The following is a 26,348-nucleotide window of genomic DNA, read 5'->3' as shown; positions in this document are numbered from 1 at the left end:
CGAAGCAGTTTTTGATGAGCTACGAAGCAACGGTATCTTCGTATGGTGGCAATGCTGCAGTCATGGCCAAATCTTTTGTTATGGCTGTCAGGAGCGTTGCTCAAACCTGGTATTCCTCCCTTCGACCAGGAACGATCACTTCATGGCAGAAGCTGAAGGACTTGTTGTTAACTAGCTTCCAAGGGTTTCAGACGAAGCCGGTCACTGCTCAAGGTCTATTCCAGTGCACCCAGGATCACGAAGAATACCTTCAGGCGTACGTCCGAAGGTTCTTGCGTTTAAGGGCACAAGCACCAACGGTGCCCAATGAAATTGTCATTGAGGCCATGATCAAGGGGCTTCGGCCAGGACCGTCAGCTCAGTACTTCGCTAGGAAGCCTCCTCAAACTTTGGAGAAGCTGCTCCAGAAGATGGACGAGTACATTCGCGCCGATAATGATTTTCGCCAAAGAAGGGAGGAGGCTTTCCGGTTTTCTGAAATGACCAGGGGCTTCGGAGGAAGGTTCTATCCGAGGCACGTTAGATCAATTCATAAATCTACCCAAAATGATGATCGAGGGAGCCAACAGCAAAGGCCACAGTGTTCTTCACAGGCTTCGGGGCAACAGCAAGGCTCTTTCAGACCACCAGCTCCAAGAGGCAGAGGCGCCAGGGGCTTCGGCGGAAGATTTGGAGATCAACCAAGAAGAATCTTTTGCTTATTTTGCGGTGAGAACAAAGGCCATACCACCAGGATGTGCCATGTTACCATCCAGAAGCAAAAGGAAATAGCCGAAGTCGTAGCACAACAAGCTCAGCCGAAGCAGGTCATGCATACTGCTTCGTATCATTCGCCCTACATCCCAGAATATGTGGGCAACCACCCTGCAGTTTCTGTTGCTTCGGCAAGTCAACCTCAAGCTTCCTGGCAACAGCCTCCGCCTCCACCTCCGCTGCAACAAGGCCAGCAGCCAGAAGGGAGCCAGTATGCTCCACACCAAAGGGACTTCAGAGAGCAGTCCGAAGCTCGTACAGTCAACAGCACTGTGCCAGAGTCAAAGCACATCTATTGACAAATATCCTACCTTAATAGCAGTCTTTCTTTTTCAGTCTTATTTTCTGTGTAGATTTCATGTAAACAGTTTCGTTGTTTGCCACAAGGAAAATATATTTTCTTCACAGGCTTAAGTTGTTGAAGTTTAAAGATTTGTGATAACAAAGAGGACCTTCGAATTATCGAAAATTCTTCGAAGCAACAAAAAGTCGTTTTAAGGAACGCAGAGTAAGTTTGTCGAAGTTATAAAAAGCCGTTCCAAAGGGAGCGCAGTGTAAGTTTTCTGCTCCAAAGTCGTTCCAAAGGGAATGCAGAGCATACAGCGAAAAGTCAACGCTGATACCGCCTAAGTAAATGGCGAAGCGCGAAAAGTCAACCCGAATACCGCTGAAAGTAAAAGGCGAAGAAGCTCCTAAGGGAGGCTTACAGCGAAAAATAAATGCTGATTCCGCTGAAGTAAAAGGCGAAGAAGCTCCTAAGGGAGGCTTATAAAAGATTGTGTTTCATTGCAGGGATGCGTATGTATCTTCGGAACGAACATCACCTCACATAGCATAACATCATTGCATCATTTCGCATAGCATAAGCATCATACATCATGTTGCATATGACACAAGAAGTGGACACAATATTGATCTACAGAAGAATGTTTTGAAAAAAGGGAAAAATCATAATGTCACAAGGAGATACATTATTGATCTTCGGAAGTATAGCTTCGGAAAATATCTTCACGAAGCCTGGATATTATTCAGCAGAACACTGGATATTGTTGGGATAAAGAAAAATTCTTCTTCACGAAGCATGAAAAGAAGGGAAGGTGTTTTTTCGTCAAAGACTCAAAAGCGGTACGTGTAAAATTTCATGCATCGTAAAGAATTGAACAATAAAAATACGTATATTACATTCAGGATTACAAAATGTTACAATATATCACATTTCAGAAGTTTTTACAATAATACTTAATCTTCTCTCAAGACAACTTCTGCAGCCTCATTCAGGAGCCGATTGACGACTTCGTCCATAATAGCTTCGGCCATCTTTTTAATTTCGTCGTCTCCTTTCGGCTGAGGGCCTGGAGACGCTTTAGCAGGATCTGAAGTAGGACAGGATACGGCTACAATACTATTACAAATTGCAAATGAAGCTTAAAACCAAAAATTACAACACAATAAAACTATTAGTTAATACCTAACTGCCCTTCGGGCTCTGCGCTCTTCTCAGCAGCCTCAGCTACTTCTCTAGCATCGTGAATGCCCTTTTCACTTTTTCGAATAATCTCTCCGGCCATTTCTCGGCCACCATTATCCCAGATATCGGTGAAAAATTTTCCACCAATCATGCTAGCTTCAGCCGAAGGATCTCTTGCATCTTCGAAGGACAACGCAGCTTCGGATTGCGCTAAAATTTTTATATGTTCGCAGCCCTTTTTCTGTAAAATGGTGGCAATTCCTCTGGCACCCGAGAAAGCACATATATCTCCACGGCTATTCAAAATTTCCTCGAAGGCCTCAGCTTCGTGGTCGATCCATTCGATGGGACCTTCAGGATTGCCTCTTGTGAAGTTTTCTTCGCTTGAGAATGCGCCGACTCTGGCGAAGCTAGCTTTTAACTTCTTAACACACTCTATAGATTTGTTATAACATCTCTTCTTGGACGAACGAAGCTCTTCAACAGTTCCTTCTAAGTGATCTGCCCATTGGTCGCTGAGTTCTCGCTTTGTTTCTTCAAGTATGCGTTCCTCCTTGGCCCTGGCCAGTTGTTTCCGAAGATTTTCAATTTCGCGCTTCTGAGCTTCAGCTTGACCTTTAAATGCAGCTTCGTCTTCCTTTATTTTATTTACCAAAGAGTGTAATATTTTATCTTTTTCGAGACCTTCGTTCCTCAGTTCAATTACTTCGGAACGAAGGTTGCTTAGGGCTATAGCACACCCTTCGTCTTCAGCATCTTTCTGTGCCCTGAGGGCATTGCTAAGTATCAGGCCCTGCAAAGAGAAATATGTGTGTGTCAATAGATTTAAGTAAATGAAAATTTTTGGTCTCAACGAAAAATATAAAGATCTCATTTTGTTGCACCTTTAAGCTATTATAAGCCAGGCTGTCGGCCAGGTCGTTCTTCGACAGCACCGAGAGCCCGTCTTCTAATGTTGGGAATCCGAAGCTCTTGCTTATCTCCCGACAGACAGAAATCTCCTTGCTGTCAGGGAGACAATACAAAAAGTCTTCTTCTCCACTGCCATTGAATATTAACGCCCCCTTTGGATATTTCAGTTTTTGGGCGTAGTGCTGGGCCTCTTGCTCTTCTCTTTCTGATAGTTTTTTCCCCGAAGCATGACGAACGATATAGTCACGGACTTTGGAGGATGCTTCGGGGGCAATGACACCGATTTCTTCAACAAAAATTGGCTCTGTTATTTTTTCTTCCCCAGTTTCCAAAGATTTCATCTTCGCGGGCTCTGAGGACCCAGCTTCGGCTTCAGTTTCTCGCTCTGGAGCTTTAGTATCAGAAAATTCAGTTATTGCTTCAGGAGTCGCAGCAGTCTTCTTCGGAGGTGTGCTTGAAGATTTAATTGTTTCCAGTACATCTAGCACATTAGCCATTCTCTTTTTTTGGAGTCACTGCTGGCATTTTTTGATTTTTTACTGTCCCAACATTTGCTGCAGGACTCAAAACTTCTGATGTTTTTTCTTCAGTTGGTTTTTTCACTTCTTCCATTTTTTCTGTGGATGGTGCTTCGGCCATCTCTTTGGTTTCTGATAACAAAATCTTCGGTTCTTTCAATTCTACCCTTGTTGGCGCTTCGGCCATTTCTGCAACTTCTGGCAGCAAGGTTGGTTTGGTTGGCTTTTCAGCCTCGGTGGCCGAAGAAGTTTCTCCGGTGAACTCGGGCACCGAAGCTGGTTCAATATAGCGCGGCCGATGTGTGAGGACCTTTATCCTTTTTCTTTTCGGTTCTGGCTCGCTAGGAGCAGTTGCAGCTTCTTCTTTTTCAGAGGTTGTGTTCTTTCTCTTCTGCCCTCGAATGGGATAACGGTAGTCAGGGTAGACGAACCCGATTGCATCAAACACCCGATTCAGCCTCTTCTTTTTTCGGCCTCCGAAGGCTGCTGACAGTGCAGTATCTTCGGCCTTCGAATAAGCCCCAAGCAGTTCATCACTTAAATTTTCAATGCTTTTTAACCAGTCGTCATCTGGCTCAACGAATTTATCTCCGAACTTAAAAGTGTACTTCAGCCTGATAAGTCCACCTTCGTCGGCCTCTTTTATGGTTTCTTGCGGCATTTCCCATTTCTCCGCAAGCGTCCATACCCTAAAGGCAATATGCTCTTGTACTAAATCTCTCATTCCAATAAAAGAGCAGACAGCGCCGAAGGCTCTCTGGCATTCTTCGGCAGCTTCATTCATTTCAACCTTCGGCCTCCGAAGGCCGAAGCTTTGCCAAATAGGACGCATAATTATACCTCTGATATCTTCTCGTGCCTTCAGATCATTTTTCACATAGAACCATTCTGTCATCCAGTCGCCGGGCCATCTCTTCCGAAAGGTTGGCACGGGACAACTCGACCCAGATCGAGAAACAAAATTGTAGCAGCCAAAGTTATTGTGATACTGTTCCTTACCCCAAGGTTTTGTCTCGTATGATAATTCGTGTATGTTACAGAAGCTTTTCGCATCAGGTTCCAGACCTTGGCTTCTCACGGCCCATACGAAGATATTCAGCCTTATGATTGCCTCGGGGGTAAGTTGGTGAAGATAGACTTCGAATATTTTCAGCACCTCTACAACGAAGCTGCTCAAGGGAAATCGCAGTCCAGCTTTCAAAAAGCTTCGGTACACTACGACTTCATCTTCTTCAGGGTGTGGACAAGTCTTCTCCCCGTCGTCGGCCCTCACAACGGACAAACCCCGGAAATACCTTCCTCTCATGTTGGCAAGATGATTCTCTTTGATAGTCGATTTACCATAAACCGAATGGCTTGGTCGCCAAGGACGATCTTCGGAGTCTTCACCACCACTGTCCACATCATAACTGTCGCTGTCACCGGTATCTTCAGACAAACCTTCCAGAATCTCCTTGGTGATTTTTTCCGTGTTGGTCTTCGACATCGCTATAAGAAACCCCAAGTTTTTCTCTTCATCAAGACTCAGCTTCATCTCAGCAGCAACCTTCTTAGCTTCAGACATCTTCGGAAGCACCAAAAAACTGTTTTCAAAGCCGAAGCTTCAAAAACTAAAAGCTCAGCAAATCTTAGTGCACAAGAGCTAAAAATTGAGTGGGCAGAAGCAAATGGCAAGAGAGCGTGCCAAATGAGTTTGCGGTATGACCGTATTTATACGCCCAGTGCGTTGAAAATTGAAAGACCCCGCTTGTCAGTGAATGTTGCTATTCTAGCAAAGGGAAGGTGTTTTTTCAGACCTTCGGCGTAAAGCCTTCGTTCATGTCGCAATCTAAATTTATTATTTTAAAACAAATTAATATTGCGAGGGGCTACTGTTGGGGGCCTTCGGCTTCCGAAGGTCCTCAAAAACAGGAATTAACAGTATTTCTGGAGTATAATGTGTGAACAGGTACCTTCGGACTCAAGTCGGCATCACAGCAGACCAGAATAATACGAAGGTTGATAGAGCGCCGAAGGTGTGAGCTGGAAAGCTTCGGCGTGGCAGCAAAAAGTGAAACCGACTTAAAGATGAAAAGGCTATTCAGACCTCGATAGATTACTATAGAATTATTATCAAATGTAAAGGGCATGAATGTAATTTTGTATGGGTTGTATCCCGTGCCTATAAATAGGTGAACAGTACCCCCGTACTGTTCACGCTGATTAGGCATTCGCTTTTTGCGTCACGCTTGTACTTTCATCTCCTTCAAGTTGGAGGTACATTTGTAATTCAATGTTATTTCTGTTTATACGTGATAATAATATATGATTGTTTATGTTGTCCTGTATATTCCTTACAATCCACCCTTCGTCACTGTATAATGAATTTATGAAGGTACATTCTTCATAACCTTCGTCCGAAAACCATTATATCCTGAGGGGAATAATGCTTCGAAGGACGAAGGACTTTACCAATTAACATTTTCTATGTTGCCTTGTTCTTCACTCTTATCATTTGAGAACAAGTCCCCAACAATCCCAATGCGATGTAAATGACAAATTGAATTTAATTCCATAAATTAATCATGCAAGAGTCTTGAGCTGCTCATGACCACAAGCACGACTAGTATACCAGTTTTACACTCTGCAGAGGTTGTACCCTATACCCACAAGTCGTGTATCCCGTCTAGCCAGGGTTAGCTAGACCCTTAGATACTACCAAGGTGAATGGCTAGGGATTCACTATGAGGTCTTTACAAAGTTCCACTAGCTTCAAAAAACCCGCTACAGTTTCTAGGAAGAGCAATGCAGGAATCCCCTGTCTGACCGCCATCACAGCAAAATCAACCCGAGAACCTCCCTACACGTCTACTCTTCTACTGCCCTTGCCCCTTTCGAATAAGGTAATTCTCCACTAGCTTTCCTAGTTAGTCAGCCAAGGGCGTCCCATTCCACCCTTGTGGTGGCACGTGTTTGTCAAGTTAAGCTTGTAAGGAAAATGGACCTCGGGCCATTTGGCTAAATAGATTTTGGTGTTTGATGATCAACGCAACTTGTGGACTAATGTGTTTGCTAGTGTTTATATTTGTAGTTCACATGATGTGAAGAGGATTGGACTAAGGCAATGAGGACGCAACACCTCAAAAGAAGACATAAAAAGAAGCATAGAAGTCCAAGACTCAAGAACAAAAGAAGCCCAAAAGAATCAGCGAACAAATCCAAGACAAGAGCAGTCAGCCAGTGCCTGGTGGCGCACGGGATAGTGAATAGTAATTGTCCAGTGTGCATCGAACTGTCTGGTGGGACAACCGGACAGTCTGCACATAGGGACCCGCAGACAGGGACCTTCGGGTTGTAGCACCGGACTGTCCGGTGTGCACCGGATAGCCTGGGTAACGGTCGGATCCAATGGTCGACTACTATAGACCACAACGGTCAGCTGACGTGGCATGCACCAGATAGTGAACAGTGCCTGTCCGGTGTGCACCGGACTGTCCGGTGCGCCGGTCGACAAAAAGCTACTGCTTTCTGTCTAGCAGCTAGAAATAGGGTTGGGGCCTATAAATACCACCCCAACCGGCAATTTGAAGGGGTGGAAGCCCAAGCAACATACCAAGGCATATAGTGCACATTTCCAAGAGCTCAAACACCTAAGTGCTCAATAGAATCACTCGGTGATTAGCGTAGGTGCTTTGCAAAGTGCTTAGGTTAGTTAGACCGCTTTAGCGCTTGCTCTAGGTGAACCCTAGTTAGTTGAGTGAGTTTTGTAAAACCACACAACCCCTCGGCTCTTGCGCGAGCCATTGTATTTGTACTGAGTGGGACGAGAGTCTTGCGAGACCGTGACAACCGCATTTGTGTCACGGTCGCCACCGTGTACCGGAGGGAACGAGGCCCACGATGTTTCGGCCGGAAGCTCGATAGTGGAGACAGCGGGGAGCGTCCGAGAGGAGCCGGAAGCGGAGCACCACTTGCGCATGGAGAAGGCCCATGGCTCTCTACGGAGTTACTCGACCGAGGTGCTTGGCCCTCGCATGGACTTCCCTTTGCGTAGGGGCACCAACGAGGATTAGTCGGGACCTTGCGCGGTTCCGGATACCTCGGTAAAAATACCGGCGTCATCCACGAGAGTTTGCATCTCTACCTTGCCCTTTAACTTCCGCATTTATATTAAGCCTTTAAGTTTCAATCTTGTCTTTATGCTTATATAGGGTAGATTGAAACTTAGCCATTGCGGTAGAGATAGCAACACTTAGACAAAACCTAGTTTGCACATTCTAGTTTGATTATCTGCATAGGTGTTTGCTCTAGGGATTTATTTGTGGCCTAGTTTAGTTAAAGTTTTAGAAGTCCTAATTCACCCCCTCTTAGGTGTAACCTGTTTCGTACAATTGGTATCAGAGCCTGTTTTGGCTCAATTGAAACCTTTTAGCTTCACCGCTAAAAGAGCCAACACTTTTTAGAGGAAGGGATGGATACCCATAGGCCACCACACTTCGATGGCACTAACTTCCCATACTATAGTGCTAGAATGGCCTATTACCTAGAAGCCGTTGATCTAGGTGTTTGGAGAGTCACTCATGATGGGATGAAACCACCCAAGAATCCCAAGAAACCCACCACGAGTGAGGAAAAAGAAATTTATTTGAATGCTAGAGCCAAAAACTTCTTGTATGAATCTCTTAACATGGATATTTTAATCAAGTTTTTACATTAAAAACTGCTAATGAGATTTGGTTAAAATTGCATGAGCTCCATGATGGCACATCAAATGTCCGTGAGCAAAAACATTGCCTAGTCTTAAATGAGTACAATTCTTTTGCTATGAAAGAAAATGAGCTTGATAGATATATGTATTCTTGTTTGAATCTAATTATCAATGAGCTCAATTCTATTGGCATTAATAAGCTAGGTGATGCGGACATTGTGAGGAAGATTATCTCCCTGCTACCACAACAAATATATGGGAGCATCATCACTATTCTTCACTACATGAAGGACTTGAGTAAAATGACCCCAATCATCGTGATTGGGAAAATCGCGGCCTTTGAGATGTCACGAAAAATGGGTCGGGGAGAGGAGCCAACTTCCTCAAGGCCATATGCTTTTGCATGTGATAAAGGGAAGGGTAAAAAGAAGGCTTCCACTCCAAGTTCCTCAAGTGAAGAAGAGGAAGAAAAAGAAAGTGACAATGAAGAATATAATCAACCATCAACATCATCCTCTAAGGACGAAGAAACAATTCGACGCGTCAGAAAGGTAATGGGGATGATCCGCAAGATTAATCTAATGGGTGTGCCCCTTCAGGTAGAAGATCTTCTCTTTAACATTGACATGAAAAAGCAAAGAAAGAGAGGATGCTTCGCATATGGGGAGAAGGGCCAGTTCAGGGACAACTGTCCAACTATGGCCGAACCCAAAAAGGGAAGGAGCAAAGGCAAGGCACTAACAAGTGTGAAAACTTGGCACGATTCTTCAAGCGAAGATGAACCTCCAAGGACGCGCAGCCACCGATCCTCATCACGCTCATCACGGTCACCACACAAGTGCCTTATGGCAAGAGGTAAAATGAGTATTCCATCCTCTAGTGATAAAAGTAGTAGTGATGATGAAGGTGAAGGAGAGCCCTTCGTAGATGAGCTTGCGGAAGCCGTTAAATTTTTTCAGGACGTTTGCACTAAGCAAAAGACTCAACTTAAAACTTTGAAAAATAAGTTGATTAGCTCTCAAAATGACTATAAAGGTTTGCTAGAAAATTTGAAGCTTTTGCAAATTTGAATTGTGAGCTATCAACTAAAATTGAGCAATTAGAGTCTAGTGCTACATCCACAGCTACCGATGATGGCCTTATTAAAAAGAATGAAAAACTTAAGGCTAAATTAGCTAGCTCTCAAGAAGCTATTGAAAATTTGCTAGGGAAATTGGAAATTCTTAGCATACACAATAATGAGCTAACTGTTAAGCTATAAAACATTGGTAGCACCCGAGGGACATCTTTAATTGAAATTCCTGAAATTATCAAAAAGGATGCTTATAGTTCTTGCTTTGATTTAATTGATGATTCTAACTCCTGCAACCAAGTTCTTGTTGAGAATATTGTTGTAGAAACATGTTCGGATGAGGTTGCAAAGGAAAATGAGCAATTAAGGCAAGAAGTGGCTCGCCTTGGCAAAACTTTGTATGACAAGAAAGGCAAAGCCAAACAAACCCAACCTGTACAGGATAACACCACTACAGGAGTGAACAAGCCTATGGAGGGAGAAACCGTGATTTATAGGCTATGCCACATGGAAGGCCATAAGTCTTTCCAATGCAAGGCGATGACCGGGGATAAGCAAAAGCAAAAGCTCAAGCAAAAGCCAACAAGCAAAATCACCAACACCTACATAAAAAAGGTGGATGAAAATGATGCTACACCATATTTGATAAAGAAGAAAAAGAATGGAAAGGTGATAGCAATCAAGGCCAATAAGCAAGCCAACAAAGTAAAAGGGGCCAGATGCATCTGGGTGCCAAAGGAAATAATTTCAACCATGAAAAGCACCAAGAAGGTTTGGGTTCCGAAAGGGAAGTAAGGAGTCCGAAGGACGACGTGAAATTTGGAGACTTGGCAAATTAGGGATGTATATCATGGGATACATCATATTGGATCAAGTTTATTGCCAAGTGGGTTAGTGAATATTTTGGACCCAAATTACCCCACCCGTGACTAAGGTAACTAGATTTATTGTATTTCTGGTGTTTAGATATGCATATCTATTCTTCTTGCATTTAGTTTATCTTTTATGCCTAGTATTACAATTGGTATTTACTTTTGTTTAAATGCATGCTACTAGGTCAATCATATGGTAGGATTGCTTGTATTCAATTCATAATCTTGAGCAAACCTACATGTTTTAGAATGTTTAATTAAGCACGGCAACATAGCTTATATAACAGCCCTAAGTAAATGACACTAATGCTTCAGAAATTCATATTCTATAAATAGTACTCCCTCTGTTTCTTTTTAGTTGTCGCTGGATAGTGCAAAATTGAACTATCGAGCGACAACTAAAAAGAAACAGCGGGGGTATCATTTAACTTATATGTGCCAAAAGCTCAGATTATAGATAATTTGCCCCTATTGATATCAAATCAAAGTGCATGTCTCCTACAAGTATTCAAAACGTGTATGCACAAATTCAGGGGGAGGTTACTCTATAATCTAAGAATTTGGGACTAATACCTTTTTGAAGTCTATTTCATGTAATAGTCCCATTGTAAGGAAAATGAAGTCCCCGGAGAAAGACAACAAGCTTCCACTGCAAATCTACAAGAACTCTTACATCTCACAAGTCTACCACTTGTCTTCAAATGGTCCGCCATTGGTTTCAATTGGTAAATTTGAGACTACATTTAGCATTACATACATGTCTTCTCCAACACTTGGTTAGACTATATTTCATATCTTATACTTCCATGTTGCTACATGCATAAGTGGTTAAATCATAGTCTATTACCTATGCATAAGGAAGTTAGTCTAATCAAATCATGTCTTGCACCTCTATTTTCACATGCTTTCTCCTAAGTAGAAGATCTCTGTAAGGGGGAGTATTTCTTCATCTCTAAAAAGGGGAGAAATTTCTTTCTAAAGGGAACACTCATTTAGGGGGAGTAACAATTTGGTGTTTCAATTGGTATCCTACAATTGGTATCAATTGACAAATCCATTATGAGGGCAAGTTTTATTTGTTTCCTACATGATTTTAATGTCTTCCTTTTCGGTGGTTGATGCCAAAGGGGGAGAAGTTTATGGACCAAAGCAATGAAAACTGTATCAAACACCAAACACCACAATTTAAATTTTTTTCTTCAAGTGGTTTTGGTGCTTTGGTCTAAAATAGGAAGTAAGTGAATTATGGAGTTAGGGGGAGGCTTAAGTCCATAATATCACATTGTAGGGACAAACATGCATCCTAGCAAATAGATTGCATATTTTCATTCAAATGTTTGTTATATTTTCTTGCTTTGGTTGTGTTGTCATCAATCACCAAAAATGGGGAGATTGTAAGGAAAATGGACCCCAGGCCATTTGGAAAAATAGATTTTGGTGTTTGATGATCAACGCAACTTGTGGTCTAATGTGTTTGCTAGTGTTTATATTTGTAGTTCACAGGATGCGAAGAGGATTGGACTAAGGCAATGAGGATGCAACACCTCAAAAGAAGACATAAAAAGAAGCATAGAAGTCCAAGACTCAAGAACAAAAGAAGCCCAAAAGAATTAGCGAAGAAATCCAAGAGAAGGGCAGTCAGCCAGCGCCTGGTAGCACACCGAACAGTGAATAGTAAATGTCCGGTGTGCACCGGACTGTCCGGTGGGACAACCTGACAGTCTGCGCAGAGGGGTCCACAGACAGACACCCTCGGGCTGTAGCACCGGACTGTCCGGTGTGCACTGGATAGCCTGGGTAACGGTCGGATCCAACAGTCTACTGCTACAGACCACAACGGTCGGCTGACGTGGCATGCATCGAACAGTGAAGAGTGCCTGTCCGGTGTGCCCGTCGACAGAAAGCCGCTGCTTTCTGTCCAACGGCTAGAAATAGGGTTGGGGCCTATAAATACCACCCCATCTGGCCATTTCAATGGGTGGGAGCCCAAGCAACATACCAAGGCATATAGTGCACATTTCTAAGAGCTCAAACACCCAAGTGCTCAATAGAATCACTTGGTGATTAGTGTAGGTGCTTTGCGAAGTGCTTAGGTTAGTTAGACTGCTTTAGCGCTTGCTCTAGGTGAACCCTAGTTAGTTGAGTGAGTTTTGTAAAACCACATAACCCCTCGGCTCTTGCGCGAGCCGTTGTATTTGTATCGAGTGGGGCGAGAATCTTGTGAGACCGTGACAACCGCGTTTGTGTCACGGTCGCCACCGTGTACCGGAGGGAACGAGGCCCACGACGTTTCAGCTCGAAGCTCGATAGTGGAGACGGCGGGGAGCGTCCGGGAGGAGCCGGAAGCGGAGCACCACTTGCGCGTGGAGAAGGCCCGCGGCTCTCTACAGAGTTACTCGACCGAGGTGCTTGGCCCTCGCTTGGGCTTCCCTTTGTGTAGGGGCACCAATAAGGATTAGTCGGGACCTTGCGCGGTTCCAAATACCTCGCTAAAAATACAAGCGTCATCCACGAGAGTTTGCATCTCTACCTTGCTCTTTAACTTCCGCATTGATATTAAGCCTTTAAGTATCAATCTTGTCTTTATGCTTATATAGTGTAGATTGAAACTTAGCCATTGTGGTTGAAAGGGAAATGTGCCCTTGGGCCATTTCTATAAGATTTTTGTGTTTAAGTGACCAACACACATTAAGGGAATGAGTATATGCCAAAGGGTGGACAAAGTGCAAATCAATACAAAGGTATGATTCTAGACTTAGTACATTGGTTTTTGTGTACTAACATATTTGTCTAAGTGCTAGAATCAGAGAAAATACAATTGGAAAAGACTTGGCTCGAGCAGCCAAGACTCTGCTCAGTCTGGGTGCACCCGACTGTCCGGTGGTGCACCGGACAGTGTCTGGTGCGCCAGGCTGGCTCTGGTGAAAAGGCCGCCCTCGGGAAATCGTCGGCGGCGTACGGCTAAAATTCACCGGACTGTCCGGTGTGCACCGGACTGTCCGGTGAGCCAACGGTCGGCCGAGCCAACGGTCGGCCGCGCAGTCCGCGCGTGGCGCGTGGCCGGGCCAACGGTCTGAAGGGGGCACCGGACTGTCCGGTGTGCACCGGACAATGTCCGGTGCGCCAACGGCTCCAAATCGCCAATGGTCGGCAGCACCAAAATAGGAAAGAAATCCGCACCGGACTGTCCGGTGCGCCAATCGACAGAAGGCAAAACTTGCCTTCCTGGAATGCTCTCAACGGCTCCTAGCTGCCTTGGGGCTATAAAAGGGACCCCTAGGCGCATGGAGGAAAACACCAAGCACACTTTGAGCATTCTTGATCATTCACACTTCGTTCTTGCACACTTGTTTGACATTCTTAGTGATTTGAGCTCCGTTCTAGTGAGAACCTTGAGATATTCATTTGAGCTCAAGTCTTGGCCGTGTGTGTGTGCGTATTGCTGTGGACTTGTGTGTGTTGCTCATCCCATCCTTACTTCCGTGTTCATTTGTGATCATCTTTTGTAAGGGCGAGAGACTCCAAGTTGTGGAGATTCCTCGCAAACAGGATATAGTGAAAGGAAAAGAAATACCGTGGTATTCAAGTGGATCTTTGGATCACTTGAGAGGGGTTGATTGCAACCCTCGTCCGTTGGGACGCCACAACGTGGAATAGGCAAGTGTTGGACTTGGTCGAACCATGGGATAAACCACTGTGCCTCTCTGTGTTGATCTTTTTGTGGTTATTGTGTTTCACAAGAACTTCTCTCTAGCCACTTGGCTTTATTGCTCTAACACCTAATCAAGTTTGTGGCATTAAGTTTTAAGTTTTTACAGGATCACCTATTCACCCCCCCCTCTAGGTGCTCTCAATTGGTATCAGAGCCGTTCTCTTCAAGAAAGGGACTCATCGCCCGAAGAGATGGATCCTAAGGGAAAGGGGATGGTGGTCAACGACAATGAGAAGGAGTCCATCTTTAACGAGCAAAGGGACGACAAAGTAAATGACTCCGGCTCGAGTCAAAAGAAGAAAGATGGAAAGAAGAAGAGGCGCATCAGGAAGGTTGTCTACTACGACAGCGACGAATCTTCCTCGTCTCAAAAGGACGACGAATATGAGGAGAAAAAGAAAACGGTTAACTCGAACTTTTCTTTTGATTACTCTCATATTCCACATAATTCCAATGCTCATTTGCTTTCTATTCCACTTGGTAAACCTCCTCACTTTGATCGAGAGGACTACGGATTTTGGAGTCACAAAATGCGTAGTCATTTGTTCTCTCTTCATCCAAGTATATGGGATATAGTAGAAAATGGAATGCAATTTGATAGTTCGGATAATTCTATGTTTATCAATGAACAAATCCATAAAAATACACAAGCTACTACTGTTCTTCTAGCATCCTTGTGCAGGGAAGAATACAATAAGGTGAGCGGCTTGGACAATGCCAAGCAGATCTGGGACACCCTCAAGATCTCACATGAGGGGAATGACGTTACCATGCTCACCAAGATGGAGTTGGTGGAAGGCGAACCAGGAAGGTTCGCAATGATCAGGGGGAGGAGCCAACCCAAACGTACAACAGGCTCAAGACCCTCGTCAACAAAATAAGGAGCTATGGAAGCACGCGATGGACGGACCACGACGTCGTCCGACTTATGCTAAGGTACTTCATCGTCCTTGATCCTCATCTTGTTAACTCTATTCGTGAGAATCCTAGGTACATCAAGATGACGCCCGAAGAAATACTTGGGAAGTTTGTGAGCGGGCGAATGATGATCAAGGAGGCAAGATACGTTGATGAGGCGCTAAATGGCCCAATCCATGAGCCTCAAGCCATTGCTCTCAAGGCAACAAGTAGCAGGGAGACGCTACCTAGCAAGGTGGTGCAAATTGAGGCGGCCGGGCTAAACGAGGATGAAATGGCCCTCATCATCAAGCGCTTCAAGACGGCGCTCAAAGGTCGCAAGGAGCATCCCAACAAAAGCAAGACGAAGGGAAAGCGCTCTTGCTTCAAGTGTGGTAAGGTTGGTCATTTTATTGCTAATTGTCCCGATAATGACAGTGACCAGGATCAAGGAAAGAAGAGGGAAAAGAAAAAGAACTACAAGAAGGCTAAGGGCGAGGCACACCTTGGCAAGGAGTGGGACTCGGATTGTTCATCATCCGACTCCGACAATGAAGGACTCGCCGCCTCGGCCTTCAACAAGTCGTCCCTCTTCCCCAACGAGCATCACACATGCCTAATGGCAAAGGAGAATAAGGTAAGTACTCGAAATAATACTATGTATGCTTCTTCAAGTGATGATGAATCTACTGATGATGAATTAGACTATGCATGTTTATTCAAAGGATTAGATAGAACTAAAATTGATAAAATCAATGAGTTGATTGATGCTTTGAATGAGAAAAATAGACTTTTAGAAAAGCAAGAAGATCTTTTATATGAAGAGCATGATAAATTTGTAAGTGCACAAAATTCTCTTGCTTTAGAAGTTAAAAGAAATGGAATGCTTTCACATGACTTGTCTACATGCCATGAATCCATTTCTAGCTTAAAGAGTATCAATGATGACTTGAATGCTAAGTTAGAAATAGCTAATAAATCAACCTCTTGTGAAGAACATGTTGTGATTTGCAATAGGTGTAAGGATTTTAATGTTGATGCTTGTAGTGAACACCTAGTTGCCATTTCTAAATTAAATGATGAAGTGACTAGTCTTAATGCTCAACTTAAGACTAGCAAAAGTGAATTTGATAAATTAAAATTTGCAAGGGATGCCTACACGATTGGTAGACACCCCTCAATTAAGGATGGGCTTGGCTTTAAGAGGGAAGCCAAGAACATAACAAGTCATAATGCTCCCATCTCCACCAAGGAGAAAGGGAAGGCCCCTATGGCTAATAGTGCTCAAAAGAATCATGCATTTATTTACGATAGGAATTTTTCTAGAAATATTCATCATGATAGGAGTTGTAATGCTTATGATTCAAATTCAATGTTTGCTTCAAGTTCCTCCTATGTTCATGGTAGAGATATGCATAAAAAATGTCATTCATCATATGCCTAGGAGAAATGTTGCTCATGTTCCTAGGAAAATAGTTAATGAACCTTCTACAATTTATCATGCCTCCAATGCTTCGTTTGCAATTTGTAGAAAGGATAAAAAGGTGATTGCTAGGAAATTAGGGGCAAAATGCAAGGGAGACAAAACTTGCATTTGGGTCCCTAAGACCATTGTTACTAACCTTGTAGGACCCAACAAGAGTTGGGTACCTAAGACCCAAGCCTAAACTGCCTTGCAGGTTTATGCATCCGGGGGCTCAAGCTGGATTATCGACAGCGGATGCACGAACCACATGACGGGGGAGAAGAAGATGTTCACCTCCTACGTCAAGAACAAAGATTCCCAAGATTCAATCATATTCGGTGACGGGAATCAAGGCAAGGTTAAAGGGCTAGGAAAGATTGCTATCTCTTCCGAGCACTCCATTTCTAATGTGTTTTTAGTAGAATCGCTCGGATATAACCTGTTGTCTGTTAGTCAACTTTGTAATATGGGTTATAATTGCTTATTCACAAATGTAGATGTGTCTGTCTTTAGAAGAAGTGATGGTTCATTAGCTTTTATGGGTGTACTAGACGACAAACTTTATTTAGTTGATTTTGCAAAAGAGGAGGCCGGTCTAGATGCATGCTTAATTGCTAAGACTAGCATGGGCTGGTTGTGGCATCGCCGTTTAGCACATGTAGGGATGAAGAACCTTCACAAACTTCTAAAGGGAGAACATGTGTTAGGTCTAACAAATGTAAATTTCGAAAAAGATAGACCTTGTGCAGCTTGTTAAGCAGGTAAACAGGTGGGAAGCTCTCATCATATCAAAAATGTGATGACTATGTCAAGAACTTTGGAGTTACTTCATATGGACCTCTTCGGACCCGTCGCCTACCTAAGCATAGGAGGAAGTAAGTATGGTCTTGTTATAGTTGATGATTTTTCCCGCTTCACTTGGGTATTCTTTTTGCAGGATAAAACAGAAACCCAAGGGACCCTCAAGCGCTTCCTAAGGAGAGCTCAAAATGAGTTTGAGCTCAAGGTGAAGAAGATAAGGAGCGACAACAGGTCCGAATTCAAGAACCTTCAAGTGGAGGAGTACCTTAAGGAGGAAGGAATCAAGCACGAGTTCTCCGCTCCCTACACACCACAGCAAAACGGTGTGGTAGAGAGGAAGAACAGGACGCTCATCGAAATGGCAAGGACGATGCTTGGAGAGTTCAAGACGCCCAAGAGGTTTTGGTCGGAAGCCGTAAACACGGCTTGCCACGCCATAAACCGGGTCTATCTTCATCGCCTCCTCAAGAAGACTTCGTATGAGCTTCTAACCGGTAACAAACCCAATGTTTCATACTTTCGTGTATTTGGGAGTAAATGCTACATTCTAGTGAAGAAAGGTAGGAATTCTAAATTTGCTCCCAAAGCTGTAGAAGGGTTTTTGTTAGGTTATGACTCAAATACAAAGGCGTATAGAGTCTTCAACAAATCATCGGGTTTGGTTGAAGTCTCTAGCGACGTTGTATTTGATGAAACTAATGGCTCTCCAAGAGAGCAAGTTGTTGATCTTGATGATGTAGATGAAGAAGACGTTCCAACGGCTACAATACGCACCATGGCAATTGGAGATGTGCGACCACAGGAAAACCAAGAGCAAGATCAACCTTCTTCCTCAACAATGGTGCAACCCCCAACTCAAGATGATGAACAGGTTCATCAAGAAGAGGCATGTGATCAAGGGGGAGCACAAGATGATCACGTTATGGAGGAAGAAGCACCTCAAGCCCCTCCAACTCATGTTCGAGCGACGATTCAAAGGAATCATCCCGTCGACCAGATATTGGGTGATATAAGCAAGGGAGTAACTACTCGCTCTAGATTAGTTAATTTTTGTGAGCATTACTCTTTTGTCTCTTCTAGTGAGCCTTTCAGGGTAGAAGAGGCCTTGCTAGATCCGGACTGGGTGTTGGCCATGCAGGAGGAGCTCAACAATTTCAAGAGTAATGAAGTTTGGACACTAGTGCCACGTCCCAAGCAAAACGTTGTGGGAACCAAGTGGGTGTTCCGCAACAAACAGGACGAGCACGGGGTGGTGACAAGGAACAAGGCACGACTTGTGGCAAAAGGTTATGCCCAAGCCGCAGGTTTGGACTTTGAGGAGACTTTTGCTCCTGTGGCTAGGCTAGAGTCAATTCGAATATTGTTAGCCTATGCCGCTCACCATTCTTTCAGGTTGTTCCAAATGGATGTGAAGAGCACTGTCACACCCGGTTTTAGAAGGCAAACCGAATGCGAACCATGTACGTGTCAGGATCAGTTATTCACGTACACAGCAGTTACATAACATGGACATCATCACACAGTGCTCAAAATAGTATTAAGAAGGGAAATAGTCGATTACATCATACGTCTGAGGCGTCCATATAGTTCTTACAATAAATCAAAGTGCGGAAAAGAAACGTAGATAACCGCGGCCTTCACAGGCAGCCGACTGGGGGTTGCCGCTAACCCACACCTAGAACTCGTCGTAATCTTGGAACTCCTGGAAGTCTCCTTCCACAGCTTCATCTTCGCCTGAGCAGTGGTTGCAATGCTAACAACCTGGGGATGGGGGGGGTTTGGTGTGTAGAGCAAGGGTGAGTACACATCAACATACTCAGCAAGTATCCTGTTTGGCTGTAGTGGACTAGCTGTATGTGGGGATAAGTCAAGCAGTTGCTTTTAGTTGGTCAGATTATTACTTACTAGTAGAAAGCCAAGTTTTAGCATTAACCCAAGTTATTAACCCGGCGTACTCCTTTCCAAACGGAAAGAGTACCACTTACCAACACCATAGTCATAACCAGAACCATCGATCTCATAACCACCTGTACCAAAGTATCTCTGATCAAGTACCACTAATCACTGGAGCTCCCTTGGCCGCTCATAACCGTGAGCACGGCTGATATATCAGTTTTCAAACACTCTGCAGAGGTTGTGCACTTTACCCACAAGCCGTGATCCCCGTTCTGCCCGAAGATCATGACTCTCCATTGATCACTACCAAGGTGACCCAGCAGGGCATCACTATGTAGCCTTTACAGAGATTCCCCGGGGCTGTAGCCACCCGTTAGGTTTCCTAAATGCACCGCACTCCTCCCCAAGGGGCGAACCCAAACTTGGCAGAGCGAGTCGCATACACCGAGCCCCATTGACGGCACGACGGCTAAGTGAACTACACCCCGGATCCTCTAATTATTCAGCTAAGGGCATCCCATTCCACCCTCATGGTTGCACTATTTTCCCGGGCGGTCATCCATAGAACAGGTCCTTACGGAGAGGCACTCGAGAAACCGCTCGAGCCCCCTTGAAGACCACAAGTATAACATCATAATAAGAGAAGGGAAAACAGCGTATCATATATATTCTCATCATGTTCATTGATTAGAGTTTAAGCAATAGCATAAAGCTAAACCATAATAATCCAACCCAAATAGGTAAACAAGGACATGGATAACAAAAGCTAGTCAATCCTTAGGCATAAATGTGTAAAGCGGGAGGTGAATTAAATAATGAATAGGACATAGATAGGTCAAGGGACACTTGCCTCCACCAACCGACTGCTGCTCAGGGGCTTCTCCTGCGAGTTCCTCGGGCTCTTCAACCGGATCGTTCTCTATGCGAGCGCAAACATACATACATTCACATATTTAATACCAAAGAACAGTACACCATACAATAGAATGCAATAAGTAAACAGACGTTCCACACGGGCTCGCGAGTATGGTTAAGAGAGAAAGAGGAAAAGACAGTCGAGAAACGATCACGTTTCATGATTATAAATTAACCACTCTCTTAATGGAAGGAAATTTAACGTAGACACTATGTTTAGCGTAAAGTAAAGTCATGTTTCATGTCTAATTATTATAAGCAGGTGGAGATAAATAAAAGGATGGTCGCGCGGCGAGACGCGTGACAAAGCTCTCTAAAACAAATTAAGAAGTTAACGACTCGTCGCGCGACCGAGCACGCAACGAGACACTTCGCCTTAGTTACGAGGAGACGTTAAGCGTCGCGCGACGAAGCGCACGACGGCATACGTCGACTAAACTAAGTCCAAAGTGGAACGTCGCGTGAATACACACGCGGCGTTACACCTTAAACAACCTGAAACAAAAATGGATCGTCGCGCGACGAAGCGCACGACGCAACACACAGATAGAATCTGAAATTAGACAAATCCGTCGCGCGGCGAAGCGCGCGACGCAACACGCTAATTAACAAATAATCACCGCGAGCGCGAGCGAGCGGGGACACGGTCGGGCGAGGCCGGGACGGGGGCAGGGCGACCGGGCCGGGGCCGGGGCGGTTGAACCGGCCAGGGGCGGCCGAGTCGGCCGGGGCCGCGCCGGGGGACGGAGGCCGCGCCGGGGGCCACGCACCGGCGAGCAGGGGCGGGCGGGATCGCCACCGCGCGCGGGGGAGGGGCGGGGAGCGCCGCCGGGCGGGCAGGGGGCGGGCGGGCGCCGCCGCGCGCGGGGGGAGGGCGGGCGAGCGCCGCCGCGGGCCAGGGGAGGGCGGGCGCCGCCACGCGGGGCCGGGCAGGGGCGGGCGGGCGAGCGCCGCCGCGGGGGGAGGGGACGGGGCGGGCGCCGCCGCGCGCGGGGGAGGGCGGGCGAGCGCCGCCGCGGCCGGGGGAGGGCGGGCGCCGCCACCGCGCGCGAGGGGGAGGGGCGGGCGCCGCCGCGGGGGAGGGCGGGCGAGTGCCGCCACACGGGGCCGGGCAGGGGCGGGGGGGGGGGGGCGCCGCGCCGCCGGCGAGCAGGGGGAGAAAAGGGGGTCGCGCGTGGGGAGAAGAAGAGGAGGGAGAGAGAGAGAGAGGGAAGAGAAGGGGAGGGGAGGGGAGCTCACCTCGGGGTCCAAAATCCGGTGATCGCCGTCTCCAAATCCTAGGGCACCACAGGGAGAGAGAGGTGGAAGAGGGAGAGGAGAGGTTGTTGCGCGGGAGATCCAAATGAGAGAGAGAGAGGGGAGGGGGGCGCATGGGGGGTTTGGGCGCCAGGGGCGCGCAGGCCGGGGCGGGCCGGGCCGGCTGGGCTGGGCTGGACTAGGTTGGGCCGGGCCACTTCGCGGATCGAAAACCCACGACGTGCACGACCACTAAACGGAATTAAATCACGAACCGAAATCCGGAACGGAACGAGACGAACACTCAACATCAGACAAAGAAATGTGCTTCGGCATGATGCAACACCCATGACACTTAGGTTTTGGTTTATACATGACACGGACACCTGCCGCTATACTGGTTTGAAATTGGGAAGAAGGAGCATACGGGGAAAGAGAAAAGAGAGTAACGCCCGAATTTGGTGAGAGAAAAGAAGAAAAAATTCTACCCCCAAATTCAGGGCGTTACAAACCTATCCCCCTTAAAAGAATCTCGCCCTCGAGATTCAGGGTTGGCTAGCAAAGAGCTCAGGGTACTTAGCCATCAGATCATCTTCACGCTCCCAGGTTGCTTCTTCCTCAGAGTGGTGATTCCATTTGACTTTGCACATTGTGATGGTCTTCCTTCGGGTGACTCTGTCTGCAACCTCAAGGATTTGCTCTGGTTTCTCAACGTAGGTCAAGTCCTCTTGGACTTCAAGACCTTCCACTGGCAACTGCTCTTCTGGCACACACAAGCACTTCTTCAACTGAGACACATGAAAGACATCATGCACAGCAGACAAATTCTCGGGCAAACTGAGCTGATAGGCCACTTCTCCACGTCTTGCAAGAATCTGATACGGGCCAATGTAGCGGGGTGCTAGCTTGCCTTTCACTCCGAATCTTCTGACTCCTCTGATCGGTGACACTTTTAGATAGACAAAGTCTCCGACTTCGAAACTCAGCTCTCTTCTTCTTGTGTCTGCATAGCTCCGCTGTCTTGATTGCGCTATCTGCAGATTCTCTCGGACCATCTTGATGTTTTCTTCGGCTTCAAGCAAAATGTCTGGCCCAAACACTTGCTTCTCTCCAGGCTGATCCCATTGCAACGGAGTTCTACAACTCCTTCCATAGAGCGCCTGAAATGGTGACATCTTCAAACTGGCCTGGTAACTGTTGTTATAGGAAAACTCTGCATAAGGCAATCGCTTGTCCCATCCGGACTGATCTTGCAACGCACAGGCTCTCAACATGTCTTCAAGAATTTGGTTGGTCCTTTCGGTCTGGCCATCTGTCTGCGGATGATAAGCTGAACTGAAATTCAGATGCGTGCCCAAAGCTTCATGCAACTGCTGCCAGAAATGAGAGGTGAACTGCGTTCCTCTGTCTGACACTATCTTCTTTGGCACACCATGAAGACAAACGATCCGAGACATATACAATTCTGCCAATACGGCACTGCTATAGTTGGTCTTGACAGGTATGAAGTGGGCTGACTTGGTCAGACGGTCCACTACTACCCAAATGGAATCGTAGCCGGCTCGAGTGCGAGGCAATCCGACTATGAAATCCATACCGATTTCATCCCATTTCCACTGAGGGATCTGCAGCGGTTGCAACAATCCAGCTGGTCTCTGGTGCTCTGCCTTAATTCTTCAACAACTATCACACATAGCCACATGCTCTGCGATTTCTCTCTTCATTCCGTACCACCAGAATTTCTTCTTCAGATCCTGATACATCTTCTCACTGCCAGGGTGAATCGAATAGGCTGTCTCATGAGCTTCCTTGAGAATCAACTCCCGAATGGACTGGACATTGGGAACACACAAGTGGTCTTTGAACCATATCACGCCTTCTGCATCTTCTCGAAAATCTTTGCCTCTGCCATCTAGAATCAGTCGCCGGATCTCACTGATTTTCTCATCATTCTTCTGTGCTTCTTTGATTTCGCGCTCTAAGGTAGGTTCCAACTCAACTATGACTCCTCGTGAATTGTTCAGAAATCCGAGACTCAACTTGTCGAACTCTTTGGCCAACTCATAAGGCATCGGACGAGCGACCATCAGATTGACCTGACTTTTTCTGCTCAAAGCATCTGCCACTACGTTTGCTTTGCCTGGATGGTAATGTATCTCCAACTCATAGTCTTTGATCAACTCTAACCATCTTCGTTGCCTCATGTTCAACTCTGACTGAGTGAATATGTACTTCAAACTCTTATGATCTGTGTAAACATCGCATTTCTGTCCATACAGATAGTGCCTCCACGACTTCAGTGCGTGAACCACTGCTGCCAACTCTAGATCATGGATTGGGTAATTCTTCTCATGAACCTTCAGCTGTCGGGACGAGTAAGCCACAACTCTTCCCTCTTGCATCAACACACATCCCAAACCTGTGTAACAAGCATCACAATACACCGAGAAGGGCTTGTGCACATCAGGCAAGACTAGGACAGGCGCTGTAGTCAACTTCTCTTTCAGCGCTTCAAAGGCCTCTTGGCATTTCTGGGTCCACTTGAACTCAACTTTGTTGCCTAGCAACACTGTCATTGGTTTCGCAATCTTCGAAAACCCTTCAATGAATCGCCGATAATATCCGGCCATTCCAATGAAACTCTTGATTCCTCTAGCATCTGTTGGCGCTTTCCAGTTCAAAATGTCTGCCACTTTCTTCGGATCCACAGCCAATCCTTCTTTGTTGATTATGTGACCCAAGAACAGGACTTCACTGATCCAGAATTCACACTTGCTCAACTTTGCATACAACTGGTGCTCTCGCAATCTCTGCAATACCATCTTCAAATGATCTGCGTGCTCTTCTTCGCTTTGAGAATAAACCAGAATGTCATCAATGAATACCACCACAAACTTATCAAGGTAATCCATGAATACACTGTTCATCAAGTTCATGAAGAACGCTGGCGCATTGGTCAAACCAAAAGACATCACTGTGAACTCATACAAACCATACTTGGAAATGAATGTCGTCTTCGGAATGTCCGAAGGTCGGATCCTGAGCTGATGATAACCTGACCTCAGATCAATCTTGGAGAACACACTGGCTCCTCTCAACTAGTCGAACAGATCTTCAATTCTGGGCAAGGGATACTTGTTCTTGATCGTGACCTCATTCAAAGCTCGGTAATCGATACACATTCTCTTGGTGCCATCTTTCTTCTCCACAAACAAGACAGGGGCGGCCCAAGGCGAGGTGCTTGGCCGAATGTAACCTTTCTCTGACAGCTCATCAATCTGCTCCTTAAGCTCAACCAACTCTGGTCCAGATATTCTGTAAGCTCTCTTAAAGATAGGGGCGATTCCGGGAAGAAGCTCTATAGCAAACTCAACTTTCCGCTCTGGTGGCATACCCGGTAAGTCCTTTGGAAACACATCTGGGAACTCGGACACAACCTTGATACTCTCGATCGGGTCTGCTTCACTGCTATCAACAGCTAGCTGATAACAACTTCCTTTCTTTGGCTCAGGCGGGACTAACTCAGTCACCACTTCCTCTCCTAGTGGGGACACCAACTTGATTGTCCTCTTATCACAACTGATAACTGCCTGATACTTATCTAGCCAATTCATCCCTAGGATGACATCTACTCCCTGAGTACCCATTACTATAAGGTTGGCGGGAAACGCTATCCCCCTTATTTCCACACTTATATTCAAACAAATGCTATCGGCTCGAATTCTACCACCGGCTGAGTCAATTTGAATGGGGGTTGACATGGTAGTAATCGGAAGATTATGTGCTTCTACCCATGATGCAGTAATGAAAGAATGTGTTGCTCCAGTATCAAATAACACTTCTGCAATATGGGAGTCGACTGGGAACATACCTACTATCATGCCGGGGGTCTCCTGAACTGCTTCAGCCTCCAAGTGGTTCAGTCTTCCATGATTATAGTGCGGCTGAGAGCGATTGCCTGCTCCAGGCTGAGACACATTCTGCTTCGCTGGGGCATTGGGGCCTGACTGCTGCTGGGCTGCCTTCTTCGGACATTGCATCACCCAGTGGCCTTGCTCTCCAAAGTGGAAACATGCTCTGTTTCCAACCTGAGCTGGTGCTGCCTGATTGTTCTGCTGGGCTGTTGGGGCAGGAAGACGAGGTGGTTGCTGATTCTGCCTCTGAAACTGACCTCCTGACTGATTGCTTTGACGGTTCTGGTACTAATGCTGAGGATACTGCCTTTGAAATTGCTGCTGCTGCTGAGGTGGACGCTGGTTCTGCCTGAACTGCTGAGGTTGATTGCCTGAGAAACGAGGACGATTGCTGCTTCCAGGCTGGGGTCCACTGATCTTGCGCTTACGATCCTCCATCTCCTTACGCTTCCTCTCTGTCATGATTGCTCTGTCAATCAGGTGCTGGAATGTCGGGAAGGTGTGATTCATCAGTTGGTACTGCAGAGGGTCAACCAAGCCTCTCAGGAAACGGTACTGCCGCTTGACGTCGGTGTTGACATCTTCAGGAGCATAGCGAGACAACTGCAGAAACCTGTCTCGATACTCACTGACAGACGATGGCCCTTGCTTCAGGGCCAGGAACTCCTCCTTCTTCACTGTCATTAGACCTGCGGGGACATGGTACTGACGAAAGCTTCCTCTGAACTCTTCCCAAGTGATGGCGTCAGGGTGCGCATGGGTGGCGAGGTAAGACTCCCACCATGACTGGGCTGCTCCTCTCAACAGACGGGGACCATACAGGACTTTCTCCCTATCATCGCACTGAGCGGTATGCAACTCCCGCTCCACAGTGCGCAGCCAATCTTCAGCATCCATGGGGTCAGAAGAATGAGCGAACGTTGGTGGATGACCTCTCATGAATTCAGCACGCTTGTCTCTGGGCATCTGAGGCATCTGAGGCTGAGGTGGGGCCTGCTGCTGTTGTTGCTGCTGCTGCTAAATGGCGGCCAAAGTCTGACCGATGGCTTGAACTGCCTGAGTCTGCATCAGAAACATCTGCTCGATCGACATCGGGGGCGGGGGCGGTAGGTGCTGCTGCGGGGGCACCTCCTCCTGTTGAGCGGCTCGCTCCTGCTGAGCACGCCTTCCTCCTCTGCGCCTGTTCTCTGACATATGCAGAATGCAACCACACATCAGAACTGATCTGGC

This window comes from Zea mays, chromosome 4, assembly GCF_902167145.1.
Source record: "Zea mays cultivar B73 chromosome 4, Zm-B73-REFERENCE-NAM-5.0, whole genome shotgun sequence".
In the NCBI taxonomy this organism is placed as follows: domain Eukaryota; kingdom Viridiplantae; phylum Streptophyta; class Magnoliopsida; order Poales; family Poaceae; genus Zea; species Zea mays.
Note: the sequence above shows the minus strand (reverse complement) of the source record.